The 16,928-nt window shown below is 37.2% G+C and overlaps 4 long non-coding RNA genes across 6 annotated transcripts; all 4 read left to right on the top strand.

The window, feature by feature from the left end:
- The first annotated feature begins 196 nt into the window (after positions 1 to 196).
- LOC106157318 (uncharacterized) lies at positions 197 to 1,502 on the top strand. Its single transcript, XR_001237785.2, has 3 exons — positions 197 to 368; positions 575 to 658; positions 1,200 to 1,502. It is a non-coding gene; the product is annotated as an uncharacterized LOC106157318 (long non-coding RNA).
- Positions 1,503 to 4,351: 2,849 nt separating this feature from the next.
- On the top strand, positions 4,352 to 7,680 carry LOC106157314 (uncharacterized). 2 transcript variants are annotated; one of them, XR_015335299.1, is made up of 4 exons: positions 4,352 to 4,433; positions 6,073 to 6,128; positions 6,896 to 6,979; positions 7,393 to 7,680. It is a non-coding gene; the product is annotated as an uncharacterized LOC106157314 (long non-coding RNA). The 2 variants fall into 2 exon arrangements; XR_001237781.3 differs by lacking the exon at positions 4,352 to 4,433 and having other exon boundaries at positions 5,940 to 6,128.
- A 1,151-nt stretch (positions 7,681 to 8,831) lies between these two features.
- Positions 8,832 to 10,761, top strand: LOC106157325 (uncharacterized). Its single transcript, XR_015335171.1, has 3 exons — positions 8,832 to 9,707; positions 9,953 to 10,036; positions 10,468 to 10,761. It is a non-coding gene; the product is annotated as an uncharacterized LOC106157325 (long non-coding RNA).
- A 2,983-nt stretch (positions 10,762 to 13,744) lies between these two features.
- Positions 13,745 to 15,351, top strand: LOC106157322 (uncharacterized). Of its 2 annotated transcripts, none has more exons than XR_001237787.2 (3): positions 13,745 to 13,868; positions 14,206 to 14,290; positions 15,104 to 15,351. It is a non-coding gene; the product is annotated as an uncharacterized LOC106157322 (long non-coding RNA). The 2 variants fall into 2 exon arrangements; XR_015335157.1 differs by lacking the exon at positions 13,745 to 13,868 and adding an exon at positions 13,902 to 13,958.
- The last annotated feature ends 1,577 nt before the right edge of the window (positions 15,352 to 16,928 follow it).

Below are 16,928 nucleotides of genomic sequence, written 5' to 3'. Positions count from 1 at the left end.
TTTACGTTACTGCGTGTATGACTGAGATGTAAGAAGTCAAATCATGGTGACATGTACTAACGGCACACATCCATGCAGAATCATCTAATCAAAGAAGCGGATTGTTGTGAATATCCACATATTATCAACACTGTCTAAATGTTACAATTAGCCTGTTTTGATGTTAAGCTTTGAAGTCAGCAGAGCAAAAGTAACTGGTGTGATAATCACGATAGCCTTATCACCTTAATACGTAAATCAAATAAAGGAGGCAATAAGAGAGCGCTATTTTGATACCTAATCAGGTGAGTAAGGCGCTATAAGAGTGTCGGTCTCTGTTGCCCGCGGTCATCTTGTTGCTTCGCTTGCTGTGACTCGGGATATACAAGGTAAGAATTGTTACTTCATATTTAACTTAAGACTCCAAGTCTGTGAAATTCACCAGTGCTTGTAAAAACCTTAACCTGGTCATTGTTCTTTGAAGATAACCACTTTCAAACGGACTATTTTACGTAATTTTAAGTAAAAGTAAAAATATACGGTTATATTACATACTCAGGTGTTACCAGGTTATTTTGTTTGTTTCTTTTTTCAGAAGAAAACAACACAATGAAGGCTGCGACATTCTTCTTCCTTGTACTTGTGACTCAAATGTTCTGTGGAACTGTAATTAACGCAAGTAAGTAGTTATGTAAATATATGGCAGTCTAAATGATTACTGAGAGTTTGCTTGGCGTGACCCTCAATTAGATCAATTGCAATGGTCCACGTGCCCTACTCTGCTTTGTTCCAAAAGTACCCAATTGTCCATCCTATATCAAAAAGCATGACAAAAAAGAAAAAAAAACGAGAGAGAAAATTTTTCGCCCGTGAACTATACAGTTTTATCCTCGTGCCGCCTCAACTCTCCCTCACCACCTGATCTGCCGCCGTTTTCGTCACACACATACACAGCCCAGCCCCTTAGCAAGCAATTTCAAAATGGGGGTTCTTTTTCTGAAAAGTGGACCTTTTACCATGAAACCTTCATGTACCTAGATAAAATTTTACCCAGAGGGGACCTTTTCCTGGCAAAAAGGGGGTTCTTTCGAACCCACCGAGCGCCCCTGGCTACGTTCCTGTAGCTTTCATTGTATGTACTAATCTATTCTATATGCGCTATTGAACTGTGTTCTGCTCTCACAGACTTATTTACCATTTCCATTTTATATCTCCCACAGTTGAAGATAAGGGTACTTGCACCGGGGACTTGATATGGAGTGGCTGTAATTCCGCGTGTCCAAGCATCTGCGGGGAACCACCAGCCAGGTTTTGCACCATGCAGTGTGTCTTAGGATGTGGCTGTCCTTATGGCAAAATCCGGGTCTCTCGGAAGAGCGACAAATGCGTTGACAGCAGAAAGGATTGCCCTTAAAGTCTAAAGGATAGACGATTCTTTTTCAAAATGGTTCCATTTTCTGAAAGCACATTTGAAAATGTATATGTCGCCATATGAAATGCAAATAAAATCCATGTCGATTTTAGTTAACCTGCTTTGTTATTTATTTAAACGAATTCGAAGATCGATGATCATGCAGCGAATTTTACATGTTTTTGCAACTCCAGGACTGTACTTTGAAATATTGAAATAGTCCAGAGCCATCCGTCGATGAAACATTTCAGGGGCGGATCCAGATTATTTTAGGGGGGGGGGGGGTCCGCGGAAGCAAAGCCGACCCCCTCCCCCATGGCGTGGGGTTCGGGGCCCGCTGAATGGCCTCGAAAAGTCCGGTATTTTAGAGGGCTAACACTTGGTAAGGTTTAAAGCTATGGTTCAGTTTATCTAAATTCTAATTTCAAGAGGGCACCATTGGTGTGACTTTTTTTTCAGAAATCGAAGGGGGCTCATGACCCCCCCCCCCCCCCCGACACCCCCCACCCCCGAAATCGGCCACTGGATGTAATATATGCAAATTGATTTGGTTTACGCTTCTGTTCAAAGTTAATCCACTTTTTGTTTTAAAATCATACTTGAATATAACATGCAAATTCTTCTGAGTGTTACCTATCTTTACCAAGAGGATCCATTGAAGTTTTTCTTAAATAAGCTACAGTGTGTTGAATTGGCGATGACTGTATCAAAAAGCGGATTCAGAACAGCGGACTAACAGATCCGCGGATCAAATATGGCGACCCAACTAAAAGCTTGCCACTTTATTCCCGATTACACATCGAATAGATTCCCCGAGCGGATAACGCAACAAGCATTCGAGTGGGTTGGCCAAATTTGATCCGCGGATCTGTTAGTCAGCCGTCTGAATACGCTACAACATTGCCCACGCAATGACACCTATCAGAAAGTGAAACGTCCAGTTTTGGGTAATGGGGAGAGGGGAGTTTGATAATGGGGCCCGTGTTATATTTCCAATACAATCAGGATCAGGTAAATCAGGTCAACATCCTCAGTGTGCACAATGAAATATAGTGTTTGAATAATTGCGGATTATTCCAAAATAAATTGTTTTTGTCAGATCAAAAATAATAAACGGAAGAACAAAATATATAAATAATATATTATTATAAATATAAATAATATATGTGCATCACCATCATCATCTTCAGGTTGCCGGTATGGTTATATATTGTCACAACCTATAGGCCTTCATTTGACAATGTTATGTAAATATTGTAAACTTAAGTCACTCATATTTTAGTCTGAGACTTTTCAGTATATGGTCTGTATTTTGATCTCAAGCATATTTAATACGTACTGAGTGAAATATGTTTATTGTAAAGCGGGTAAAAATATGACTATATAGGCCCTATTTCAACTTACATTCTCGCATTCTGATCAACTGAGAGATAAAATATATGGGTATTACAAATTATTACAAAAAAGGGTGATGAGGGGACACGGCAGAGAACAGAACGCTTTAGGGCGAGATTAGTAAGATGAGGTGATAACGGCATGGACACCCCCTTAAAAAGGTTCAAATACAAATATTACCAGCGAGTTAAAAGAAAAAAGGAACATGTTACGAGTCTCATTCGTTCTCGTGACTTCCCGATTCTGGGACTAGGCTGCTGTTGCGGTGAGGTGACATGCGTCGTCCGATATTTGAACTCGTGACTTCCGTGACTTTTCGATGACGGCTGTGGGATTTTTTCCCACCGTGCACTGCGCCATGTATAACTCACCCATTCCCTATAGCTATGTGTTTCTTCTTATAGTAATCCAACACAATTTTTGAAATTTATTTCTAGCAAAAAAGTTACATCTAACATTTGGAAATCGAACCCGCGTACAAGTGTCTGCCAGTGTTCAAGACAGCGGAGTTACCACAGAGCCACACAAATTCGGTTAGTAGGTTTAAATCTCATGAAAACTTTCTTACTTATCACGGAGAGGGAAACACATGTATACATCTGCTAATGCTTTTGACAGCCCGGTGCCGTACTTCATCACAAGTCTCACCAGTCCCAGACAAGTTTACATTGACGGACATCTAATTTTGTCGGAGACGGTCAAAATGGTAGCTGGATCAAAAAGGATAATTAGGAAGACTGTGAGACTGTCTGGATCCGCCCCTAAATAATATACATGTATTCTTGCTCTGACCGAATAATAATATAAATGGCAAGGTCACATATTACACACTTCAACGACAAGTAGAACAAATACACGGAGAAGAAGCCCCCATATACCCCGGTACTAGCTTTCCACAGACAATAGCATTTTAGAGCTTCCATTTCTTTATCGTACTTGTTTATTTTATCAAAAGAGATTGAGTTTGATCCTTATTACAATTTACCAACAGACCCAGGTCAGTTCGACCTTGTACATGTATCAAATGCCCTGTTCAGGACCATTTTCATTATTTGTCGGACATACGGATAAAAGGACACTACAAATGCCCTCAAAAAGGGCCAGAACAGCAATGACAGAACTCGCGTGTAGAGGAGAGTCCAGATAGACACGACCTTAAACGAGCACAAAACGTGTGGTGGTGACAGTGTAATGCCACGGGGTGGGATTCCCAATTAACATGTCAATTTTTTTTTTTTGGATCGCTATGTAACAAAAGGCCAAAATTAAGCCGATTGTTATGACGATTTAGTGTGAAAAACACCTTCCAAGTGATATCTTAACAGGAAAAAGGGCAAATTATGATACCGCATCCAGGCACATCAAATTAAAGATAATAGTCATTAGCTTTGAGAGCACTACTACAATAGATACCTAAAGTGGAAACCCCATCGCATTCCGACATATAATTGCCTTTGGAGATTAACACTATACTTAACTCCTATAATGCCGATATTCTTATTTCCTTCATGATACAAAACAAATTAGGAGATAATTACAACAAAAAGCTACTCTCATAACAAAATGGGAAGGTCGTGCGATATAAAAGTAATGGGCTTTGTTGTCCGATCATTTTGATGCACAAGTAGCTTGACAAAGGATAAACAAGGTAAGGATTGTTATTAAATTTTAATTCTGCCTAGGCCAAATTAAAATATGACCATGCAACCAAAACCTGATCAGGTAAGGTTGAAATTGTAAATAGGTAGTAATATTACAAAAGAAATAGAAAAAATACATCATATGCATTGCTTTTTATCAGTAACTAGCAAAGTCAAAATAGTAGGAACCATTTAATTCACCATAATCCTAGACTTCATGACTGTTTTTGATACATTCCAAAAATAATCTTAATTGTGAGAGGTGGTCATTGTGAGAGGTGATTTAGTGATTGAATCAAAGGGATGATTATGGCATTCTTTATATCAGATCTGATGTTATATCAGATGTTTAATTTTCCTTAAACTTATTAGTCTTTTAAAAACTACTTTTAAGAACTGCTTTTGCATAATGTATTATACCATTTTAAAATACTGCCTGGCCACAATAAAATCTGAATTGATAAGAAAAATTATACCATATATAGACTAAGAGACAAAAAAAAGGGATTTTAAAATAATTACACTGTATAACAAAGGTAAGTCTTTTTCTGGCAGAGTCTCATTCAACATTATTAATCTGCCAGGGTTTGCCTATAGTCACCCGTTACGTCACACTGACGAATTTGGATACCCCGAATTTAATGCGAGAGGGCAAAAAAAAAAAACCTCTAAATCACGCCCCCACCCCTGTCTTCTTGTGACAGTTATGCTGATGTATTTTGACGCTGACGACGCGGACACCATATTTGCATTCATGCTTGGCGACAATACAAAAAAATGTGCAGGAGGATCATTTTACAACAAATTCAGCGGGTTTTGCGGTGGAAGATAATCGTGTTTTACAGCAACCCAGGCTTCTGCGGTATTTAAGTAGCCGCAGACAGTGATTTCTGTCAGTTCCGGAGTTTTTATTTGTATTTATAATTATTTTTATATATTCTTATTTTTATTTTTTATCTTTTATTTTATCTATCTGTTTATTTATTTATTTATTTATTTATTTATTTTGAGAACAGGCGAGAATAATGTGCGCGCAGATGCATCCCATAAAACGATCGAAATCAATGTGACCAAAATATAAGACAGAAGAATTAAGAACGAGTTCCCAATAGATTGACCGTTTCAGGATTATTAAGAGTAATACTAAGAATGATGGTTATACACGAAAGACGCAAGTTTGTTTTTTGATTGCATATTTAATATTTTCATAATTGTATTGATTTTAATCTCTGCTCACGCTGAAATGAATAACCTCCCCATCATTAATTAACTTAAATTTAACAAGCACAGTATCCTTGTCCAGGTGCGTCTTAGCTGGGCTCACAAGATATAGTGCATGCGGTCTACGCGGTTTTCCATCCAAACCTGAACTTCAAGATACATTTCAATGATTGACATGTTTTGAATCATTAGAACTTATCAGCTGAAACATACATAGGCATCATGCGGGTGTGCACGTACAATACGTACAATAGGGCAATGGCAAAACTGATAATACTTAAGCGGGCCTTTTTCTCGAGTTGATTGATTTTCCTAATGTGATTAAGGCGGAAAGGGTGCCACTTGTCTGAGTGTGTGTTACAAAGGTTAATTTGATTTTCCTTGGTCTCTCACTGCCTGATTTCCTTTACTGTATTAATACCGCAGCAGAAGACAGGTGAAACGCGCATCGGAGCTGCACGCGAACCAAAGACTGTAAAAAGGTGAGCTGTAAACGTAGTTTTTAGATGTATATCTGACGTGCTCCGTGCAAACATTTGCCTCTCTCTTTTTTTTTATTTTGATTCCTGTTATATAATTTATTGATTATACATTACGCTCCCTCACGGCCCCCAAAGGAAAGTGTAAAAGAACCCGGCATGGCATCTTGAAATTCTTTCTTAAATCCCATAGAGTAAAGTTAAAAGGTAAAATGTTTGATTCCAAATGTATGCTTTTTGCCTGAAATCTTTCAAATGACTGACCAGTCATTTAGAGGTAAATTTCCGTTTTCTAAAATATTTATATTAAAATAGATATTAAAATACAATAGTGCTCATATAGTGATGATACCGAATTAACAAATAAAACGATATGAAATATTAAATAGCACTAAAATGATTATGACAATTCTCATAAATAGATTTATAAACACGTAAGTAAATAATTATATTGATTTTTAAAAAAATCGGACAGTGGTTCGATCCTCAAGTTAAAAAATTTACATAAAAATTTTAACTTTCCACCATTGAGCACTGAGACAAAAAAAATTACATAACTTCAAAGAAATGCATTCGAAGACAACCTGTGTTTTTGTAATATGATCACTCCTGTAATAAGTTTGAAAACAGTAGGTCAACCTCTTTTCCACTTAATGTGATATCTCTATGGTATGTTAATAAACATTTACGCTCTCGATGTAATTCGTAATAGTGGTAGGTCATTTAGATATAAATGCCATATTTTCTTTATTTTTGTTTCAATACCTCAGAAGAGAACAAAACGATGAAGGCTGTGGCAATCTTCTTACTTGTGCTCGTGAGCGAAGTGTACTGTAGAAATCTTATTGACCTATGTAAGTAGTTTTGCAAACATATGACAACAGAAATGAAAACTTAAATATGTTTGGTGTAACTTTAAGAGAAATGATCATTCAAAAGAAGAAGGCAACCCCAAACCTGATTAATTACAGCTTGAAAGTTCTTTTGAATATCCCTCTGTTGCCATACGTGTACATCCATAAAATATTATTGCTTTAAATTCTGTAGTTTTCTTTTACTATAGAGGGACGATGAATATGGATCAATATGTATGTACATTTTGCAGTAAAGTTACATTCTGAAAACTTCTCTGTAGCGAAATCCGCTTCGCATTGTTTTATTGTATATCCTTAAATAAATTTAACAGTCTGTTCTATTTTAGTGATTCTATATGTGTTGTGATCACGAAAAAAATATATTTACCTTCTCGTTTTATATTTTCCACCAGGGAAGCAGGCTGCTTGCACTGGGGATTTGAAGTGGGGTACCTGTTATTCCGCTTGCCCGCGCGTCTGCGGGGAGCCGGACCCATGGGTTTGCACCCTGCAGTGTGTCATAGGTTGTCGCTGCCCTGAAAACAAAATTTGGGTCTCTCGGGACGGCAACAAGTGCGTGAACAGCAGAGAGGAATGCCCTCAGTCCAAAGAGTAGTCGATTTTTACCATTGCTTGAAATAGCATACGTTTATGTACATGGTTATGAAAAATGGAAATAAAAACCATGCTGTGATTATTAATTCAAACTGTTTTGTTGTTTTTAAATATTGTATAAAAATACGATTATAAAACAGAAGATCAATCTCTAGTGTAATGAATACACATGTACGTTTTTTTTCTTTTTTGTTTCCAAGATTAGACTTCTCTTTGAAATGTTGACGCAATTTGGGAGTTCAAACATAATTAACCTGCTCTTTTGGGTTGTTCCCCATGCCTTAGCTATGTGAGTAAAATACTCTAAAAAAACATGTTGCTCGATGTCAAATGTCATTCATCTATATAATATATGCTTTTTTTCATTTCTCCCATTTATTATTTCTGTTTGGATTTATTTACATACCTCTACTTTATAATCCTCAACACCAAGTGTTTTCATCTAGCGCAGTTCGAAATCTTTCATCACGCTAGTGATCAATCACAAAACTCGTTCTATAACGGCGGAAAGTCGCCGCCTGCAGCTTTCAATGTGTTTTCCTTGTACCGAAATACAGACGTCTGTTCTCAGAGATAGAACATGTGCTGGCTCCGTGACTCGTGATCCATTAAATTTATTGTCGCTGCTTATAGTAAAATGCAATTTGATTCGCCGTGATTCCGTGTTCCCCACCCTCCACCTACAAAAATAAAGTGCCTCGTGAAGGATGATATTCATTCTATTGTGCTTCTGCACGTAAATCCATTTAATTCTAATAATCTGTTGGTGTTATTTTTGTGTAAATGGTAACCCCCCCCCCCCCCCCCCCCCTCAGACACGGGCAGTCACGCAAACGCACCACCACCCGTGTCGAATTCTGCTAATCCTATATTCACGGCATGAACTGTTTTAATGTAGGCACATATATTTATCCTTCAATGATCAAATGACCCTTGGACATAAAATTTCTTGGGCTGTCCTTTTTATCAATATTATCAGTTAACTTTTGGTGACTCTCACCAACAGGATCAAAACCGAGACTGGCCAGTTTTGCTAGTGCAGTACTGTTGGCGGTGACCACAACACGTATTTAACAAGAAGTACAACATAAAGATATATCAGTGCATTCGGACATTGTCATAGAATCAAAGCAATGTACAACAGCTTAAATCTTCATTTAAAAGATTTGTCATTTCCAAAGTGATTATGAGCGAGAATATTCATTTCAAGATATTTTTTACGCTTCCCAAGATACTGCTGTATGGTGAATTTCAACACGGAAAGCGCACCCTTGGTGGTCAAAAGAAACGCTTCCAAGACACCCTGAAATCCTGTCGCTAAAGGCGTTCAACATCAGCCATAACACCTGAGAGATGTCTGCAGTGAACAGACTAAAGTGGCGTTCAGATGGTCAGTATGGCGCCAAAGCCTATGAAACCAACCGAAGGCAGAAAAACAAAGACAGGTCAGAAAAATAAAAGCAGTACCAGCAAGCCCTTGACAGCAGCCACCATTCCCTGCCCATACTGCAGCAAATCCTTTCGAGCAAAGATTGGCCTTACCAGCGCATACTCAGAACACAAATCAGTAACTCGTGGGATGACTACATGGTCCTCGTCGATCCCGACGGACGAACCACATATGCAAAGTATATGTCACAACCTAGGTTCAATATATTTTGCCTGTTGCGATGGGATAGTTCCTAACTCAAAAATCGGTGTTCATTTAAGTGTACCTGTAATCTGTTTGGTGAAAAAAAAGCCAAATTATGAAAGCGCATCCAGAAACGATTATGTAATATTAAACACACCGTCCAAATGATGATATATAGCGCAGTCATGTGCATGAAATATATCATGATTAATGATCATTATAAACACTGCTCATATTATATGTCCATTGGAAAACCCATTCTGACATATATCCGCCTTTGAAGATGATAACTACACACAATGTAAATATTAGTATGTCGTTATTTTTATTTCCTTTATAATAAAAAACAAATTAGGAGACAATTACAATCAAAGAGAGCTACTCTCATTTCAAAATGGGAAGGTTGTGCGCTATAAAAAGAATGGCCTTTGTTACACGGCTATCTTGATGCACAACTTACTGTGCCTAAGGATAAACAAGGTAAGGATTGTTATTTAATATTTGCATTGGCACCAGAGCATAGAGAAATCTCTTTTAAGACACGTATTTGTATTTATTTTAATTCTTATTGTATTTTATTTCCACACTCGTCTGGACCTATATTCAGAAGAATTTATACTTCAGACAAATGTTCACATTCACGGTTTCAACATGATTCGTTCTACTGGTTGAAAAGTGGATATAAACGTTATTTCCATTTGTATTTGTTTATTTCTATTTTTCAGAAGAGAACAACACGATGAAGGTTGTGGCAGTCTTCTTACTTGTGCTCATGGCTGAAGTGAACTGTAGAACTCTTACGAACGAATGTAAGTAGTTTTGCAAATATATGACAAAACAGAAATAAAAACTTATAAATTGTTTGGCAAAACATTTAAGAGAAAGGGACAGCCGCAAACTTGATCAACTGGAGCTTGATTGTTATTTTAAATGCCCCTTGTATCCTATGTTGTCATACGTGTTTATCCTGAACAATATAATGACTCTAAATTCTGTAATATTCCTGTGGAGTAAGGGGGCTGGGGGGGGGGAGGTTGCTCATGTACTTGCACCCTATATATTGCAATTAAGTTGCATTTCTTCGACCAATTCTGTCCCTGTGTCCCCCCCACTCCACCCTTTAGCGTGGATCTGTCACCCACTGTCTTCATCGTATATCTTTATTTCAATTTATATTTTTTTCTATTATTTAAATGCATTTTTGTTGTGGTGCCATTTCATTTCATATTTCTCACAATAGGGGGAGAACACTATTGTTCTGGGGACTTGGAGTGGAGTAACTGTTATTCCTCTTGCCCGCTCGTCTGTGGGGAACCAGATCCATGGATTTGCGATCTGATGTGTAACGAGGGGTGCGGTTGTCCTGGAGACAAAATCCGGGTCTCTCGGGACAGCGACAAATGCGTTGACAGCAGAATCGAATGTCTTTAGCCCAAAAAGTAGCTACTTTTATCACAATGGTGCCATTTTCAGAAAGTGCATACGATTATGTACACGCATATGAACAAATGGAAATAAAAACCATTCTAATATTTTTCAAGGTGCTTTGTAGTTGGATGTGATTATAAACACGAAGTTTTCCCAAGCGTACAGAATACACATGTACAACCTTTCCTTTCTATTTATTTTTTCAGTAGCTTGAACCGCACTTTGAACTGTTGGCGTAATTTTGAAACCACCTGTCAATAAAAGAATACGTGGATTAGTTGTCTTTACGCTGGTGTTTAAACTTTAAAAAACTTGCTCTTTTGGGGTTACACATGAGGATTCCTATGTGTTCAACTGGAGAGGACCTTATCTAAGATAATCATGTGTACTGACACATTCTAAATAGGGACATGTAAGACGGGAACTTGAGTGGTGGCTTTTAGAATAAACAATATCACTGGTGAGATGGGAGTTGGGGTCTGCAATGATTTTTGTATATTAGGTGATAAGCTCTTATTTCACAAATAAGTTCTGTTTGTCTAATATAATACATATTTTAAAACATATTTTAAAAAACTATTAAGTGAAATATATACATTATGTAATAGTTTATTCAACGCCACTTAAACTTACAGATGACACGGGCTCCCACATACTATAGACCAAATGTGGTTTTTAATTTAAAATACCGCGTAAGAGAGAATATCAAAGGCCACACGTTTTACTTTGTGCATATTTTTCTCTGCAAAATCTTTCATGAAATTTGTTCCCAGTCATCTTCAGCACGTGCTCATTAAAATATGTCTGCCGGGTATTTACCGCTTCTTGGATAATAAATATGGAATAAGCGCGCAAAAACGGTAGGTATCTGGAGGATTTTTAAAGCCTGGCGGAAGTTAAACGTTTTTATTGATTTATGTTTCCATATTTAACCCTTTTTTTCTTTTAAAACATTTAGACTTTGGCTGGGTTCACCTTACTGCTACAGACAAATACCAGGGTTTAGATATATGTGAGCAGCTTCCACCAGTAGAGTTTAAAAAATTCTGTTCCATTTATCCTTTTATTATGAAGATTATGAAGATCGATGTCACATGCACATAGAATTCAACTAACTGACACAAATGAGAAACACAAGAATGGGAAATTCGGCCATACAGGTTTTTTCGTAACTGTACAAAAGATTCAATTTCCATGTAAATGTGATTTTTATTAGACAAACATGTTTTCATTTTTTCCATTTAATGGAAACCGTCACCATAATTGTTAGCATCATGGTAAAAAGCAAATTACTGGACCAGTTAAAAATGTTAACTATCTCCCAATCCGTATGTTGCTCAGCTACTTGCGACGAAGTGGTTGACCCTTAATGACGCTACTATAGTAGTTAGGTCCCGCCGTATGACCATTGTACGTTCCGTGAATACATTAATTAAAGATGATTATTGTTAATCATAATACTTCTATGCGTGAAAAAGAAATAAGAATATTCAGTAACAATTTATTGTTTCTCTACCTTTTTGATATTTTCAAATAATGTCTATTTTTTTTTTCTTCTACATATATTATCTGAATGATTGTGACGTCATCTCGATTCAGGGGTACTATACAAGGTATCAATTGAGGATTGCTCAATTGAGGATTCTCTTTGATAGAGTATTAAAGCGGAACAGTGAAATAGAAGCAGTTATATTTAAAAATAATAAATAAACTTTATTGAGATACTGCAACCGCGAGGATTGAAGTTATGCATATATTTATCTAATTCCCAATTCAAATAAAGCCTAGTCATTTTGCCCCTGTTGCACACTACTAAGTTATCGCTCTCGCCTCTCTGGGGAGGATACAGCCCGGCTGCAGTATTAGGCACTCAGAGATAGCAAACATACCATTTCTCCACTACCAGACCAGACCCCTGCTTCAGCCCCTTAGGGCTGAGACAGCAGGTACCGTTTATAAAGGACTAGCATGTCCCCGGACGGCCGGTCGAACCCACGTCATCCCACTCTGGAGGCTAACACTCTAACCATAAGGCCATCCGGTCGGTCCTGACCTGAAAGCAGTTGATGAGGCGGTATGAGCTAGAATGCCGGCAGCATAAAAATTCTTTGTATATTCCTGGATATTCGAAGTGCATTCTAAAAAATCTGAGTTTATTTCAAACATTCTGGCTTATTTTTGTGATCGGTTCGAATTTTAGTATTTCGGTTCTCCGTCGAATGAAAATAAAAAGTTTCTAATGCTGTTGGAATGCCCTAGGTGGAATGCAGTCATAGTTCAGTTAGAAAACAAGTAGAATACAATTCCCTATTTCTCCACTTGGAATGTACCATGAAAGTTTTGAGTATGAGAAAAACGTCGGGGCCGACCACAAGTATGGACATGAATATTGTAAATGCACTCAGATTTTCAGATTGCTTTAACTTGGAATATCCTGTTGGAATATATAATATTAAGAATGTCCGTACCGAAGGCATTTTAACTCTAGTGTGACAGATAGGGCCTATTTGTCTGATAATATAGAGTGGTTTAAAGTTAAAATAAACGTCGTGCACACTATGTGATGTGTTACAATCAATCGATCGATAACGCTTCATAAATTTGGTATTAATTCAAACAATACACAATAGCATTTAACCAATTTAAAAACAGAAATTTCTAAAGAGCTTTTCAGCCTGACAATGTATCTCAAGATGTTTTTGTTACTACCAATTCGGCATATTTTATTTTCTGTGTGACAAATAAACGTTACATGTAGGACCTAGGATTGTTCGTGTATAACCATTAATACTAAATATACCATTTCGTGTATAATTCCAGACTATTTTTATTAGGTTTTAACATTTAAACTATAACATTTATGTTGGATAAGGGTGCAATTTGTCTGGGTGTGAAAAGGTCTAGTATTTAGGTAACGCATCCAGGCACATCCAATTAAATAAGTGGATAGTTACGACGATTCAAATAAGATAAAAACCGCCCAAATGTTATTTAAACTGCTCCAATAATTTGCTTTTTGGGAAATAAAAACAGAAATTGCTGTAATAATGACGAAAACCTTATTACCTTTGCGCGAATGGTAAAAAAACAAATTGGAAGAAAATTGCAGAACATGTAACTCTTATTTCCAAATATGAAAGTATTTGCGCTATAAAAGGGATAAACCTTGAGACCCAGTCATATTGCTGCTCGACTTGGCGTGGGACAGACAAGGTAAGAAATGTTGTTTCAGATTTATAGACGTTGTGTGTATGAAACGTGGAAACCTGATTCAACCAATCTTTCGTTTGAGGGAAACTGCAGGTACTTGAAAATGAGCAACATGTTGTGTTAAAAAATGTTACATGTCTCTAGCGCACAAAATAAATAATAAAATAATGCCCTCCTCGTATTTAACAAAAGTTTTTAACAGATGTCAAATGTGTATAATCTATGCTAAATTTTATTCCATATGTAAATAACAAAAATATTATTTAGACACTCAACCGAACATATTACGATTGCTATTAGCTATTATTTTATTTTATTTGTTGATTTTTTTATCCTCTAGAAGAAAAACAATAATATGAAGGCTGTGGCTGTCTTCTTACTTGTAATCGTGGCTGAAGTATACTGTAGAGTCCCATTGAAACCATGTAAGTGGTTTTACAAATCTATGGTAGCTTAGGGGCCATCCCCAACGAAACAATCGTTCATCGTAGATCGATCCAACTCCACAGGGACTCTCGCTGAATGCAATCAGATTAACAGATTTATACGCCTACTCTTATTTCATGGTATAACCACCAGTTTGCCTTTAATCTACTCAACGTCAGGAGGAGGAAGCGCGTTCATCTGTTAATCTGATCGCATTCAGCGAGAGTTCCCACGGAGTTGGATCGATCAACGTAGAACGATAATTTCATTGGGAATGAAGCCTTAGATGATCCCTAAAAACTTGTTCGGCTTAGCAGTTTCCTTTTCAGGGACTTCTCTCAACTTGATAAATCGTAGATTGAAAGTTCTTAGTGCTATGTAGATCAAACTTGCTATCTAGTTGCATATGAGAGTAAGATAATTTATATTTACATTTTGTGCGTAGCTGATACGCTAGGTATCACATATGTTTTCACTTCTTATGAATTCTTATATACCCTTCGTCATCGCTTTGAAAATACATGTCACCCCTCGCCTACCCTCCTCCCCCCCCCCCCCCCAAAAAAAAAAAGATTAAAAAAAAGTATAACGAAACGAAAAAGGCAAAGCCAAAAGAACATTCCATCCATGTTCCCCTTAGTTCTGCACTAAAGTTGAGTGTGTGAACCCTGGACCTAGTTACCAGTATTTTCCTCACACTTATTCTCCAAATTTACCTACAGATTTTAATGTATCTACATGTATTCCATAACCTCAATTGACCTGTGTATTTGTTCATAGAAATTTCCGTTTTCATTCCATATTTGTCCCAGGGGTGCCTCCTGATTGCCCCGGAGACTTGAAGTGGAGCAATTGTTATTCCGCCTGTCCGCACATCTGTGGGGAGCCCGAAGGATTTCCAAGGAGATGCACTATGCAGTGTGTCATCGGATGTGGCTGTCCTTACGGTCAATATCGGGTCTCGCGAGACAGCAACCGGTGTGTTCCCAACAAAGAGGCCTGTCCTAAATCCAAATAGAAGCCTATACTGGGCACTGTCCATCGCAATGGCTTTTTTTTTTTAATAAATACTGTACCTAGACGCACGGTATGTCCAGATTAATGGAAATAAAAACATACTAGACCTATTAAAGCGGCTTTGTTGTTGAATGAAGATTTTCTTTCCTAATTTATTTATTTTTTTTTTTTACTTTCTATTTTTTATTCGTCAGGGATGTATAAGTTTGGCGTTATCCAGGTGCCACGCGTCGTTAACAGAATATGCAAACTAATGGCATTTACTCTGGTGGTCAAACTTAATTAAGTTTTTTTTTTAAGTTATACGTGAATTTTTTTTCTGAGCTTAACAGCTGTTATGCTATCCATCAAAAGTTTTTCTAAGTTGCTGTTGTCTTCTTTTAATTCAGACAGATGGTGATTTTTTTATCCAATTTGCACTGACACCTAATTATATAACTGACATCTAATTATATAACTGACATCTAATGTACATAAATGTTTGTCAAATTAGATATGAAATTAAAAAGATAAATACGTGCATCTTTTAGTTCACGCAAGCTACAAATCCATCTTTAAAAAGACAACGTAACTCAAACTCAAACAAAAATTGTGAACACAATCTCGCTTTATTTAAACAAAATTTCACCTCCTGTGCCTTTGAACATGCCCTATTAGTATCGTTATTTGGACGATGTACATGTAGTTGCAGGTTACATTTTTTTTATTCACCTATCTTAGTTTCATTTAGTAGGTCTAATGTCCAAACTTTGACCATAAAATGGACTGCAGTTGTTTAACTCAACGCAATCAGCTGCTTTAAAAAGGGGTCTCACCTATAGCAATACATCTCAACCTGACGAGACTAAAATCGTTGCATTTGGTGTTCAATCGCCATCCACAGTGGATGAAAGCGTTATATTATCATTTGCCATCAAGATCAACATTTCTGTACCAAAAACTGAATCCCTAGCACAACTGTTTGTAGAGACGGGGCTGGGAATAGGAGACATTGTGACGTAAGCAGATCCAAACAGGTGCACAGATAGTATGTGAATTCTTCCCTTACCGCTTGCACAAACGGATGCATTTTTTTCAGCAACCATCCCTAACGATGTGAGGACAAAAGTACATTTCTCTCCACACTATAGAGGGCAAGCTATGGCAACAGTTCGAAGTTTCAGTAAAGACGCATCGATTTTCAATCTGATTCAGTAGCTGTTCGAACTATGCAGTCTTGGCAGAAAAGACTGATTTTTATTCTGTCATATACAGAATAAATGTGATTTTCAACTTTGTCGTGTTCAGATCCATTACGCTTGACTCTGCACAAGTCCAATCCAAGTCTTTTATCGGTTTCTCAGACTGTAAGAAGAGACTGATATTACGCCATTAGAAAGAAATCAATGGTCTTATGTTGACTTAATGTGTTGCCTAAATTGCTACTTAATGACACAATGTGACAACGTATGGGGATTTAAAGATTCCGACGCTCGTTATCTAGCCTTCACTCTTCTAATTTGTGTCTGATATGTTCTCCTTTATCTTTTTCAATGTTTTCATTACAAGTATATGCCTCCCGTTCCTTCTTATTTGTCTAACCAATGGTCTATTTGTCTATACTGCCTTGTGTAATTATTC

The sequence above is a fragment of the Lingula anatina genome, chromosome 6, assembly GCF_051362555.1.
Source record: "Lingula anatina isolate TDL-2025a chromosome 6, LinAna3.0, whole genome shotgun sequence".
Lineage (NCBI taxonomy): Eukaryota > Metazoa > Brachiopoda > Lingulata > Lingulida > Lingulidae > Lingula > Lingula anatina.
Note: the sequence above shows the minus strand (reverse complement) of the source record. Positions and strands in the feature narration are given on the sequence as shown.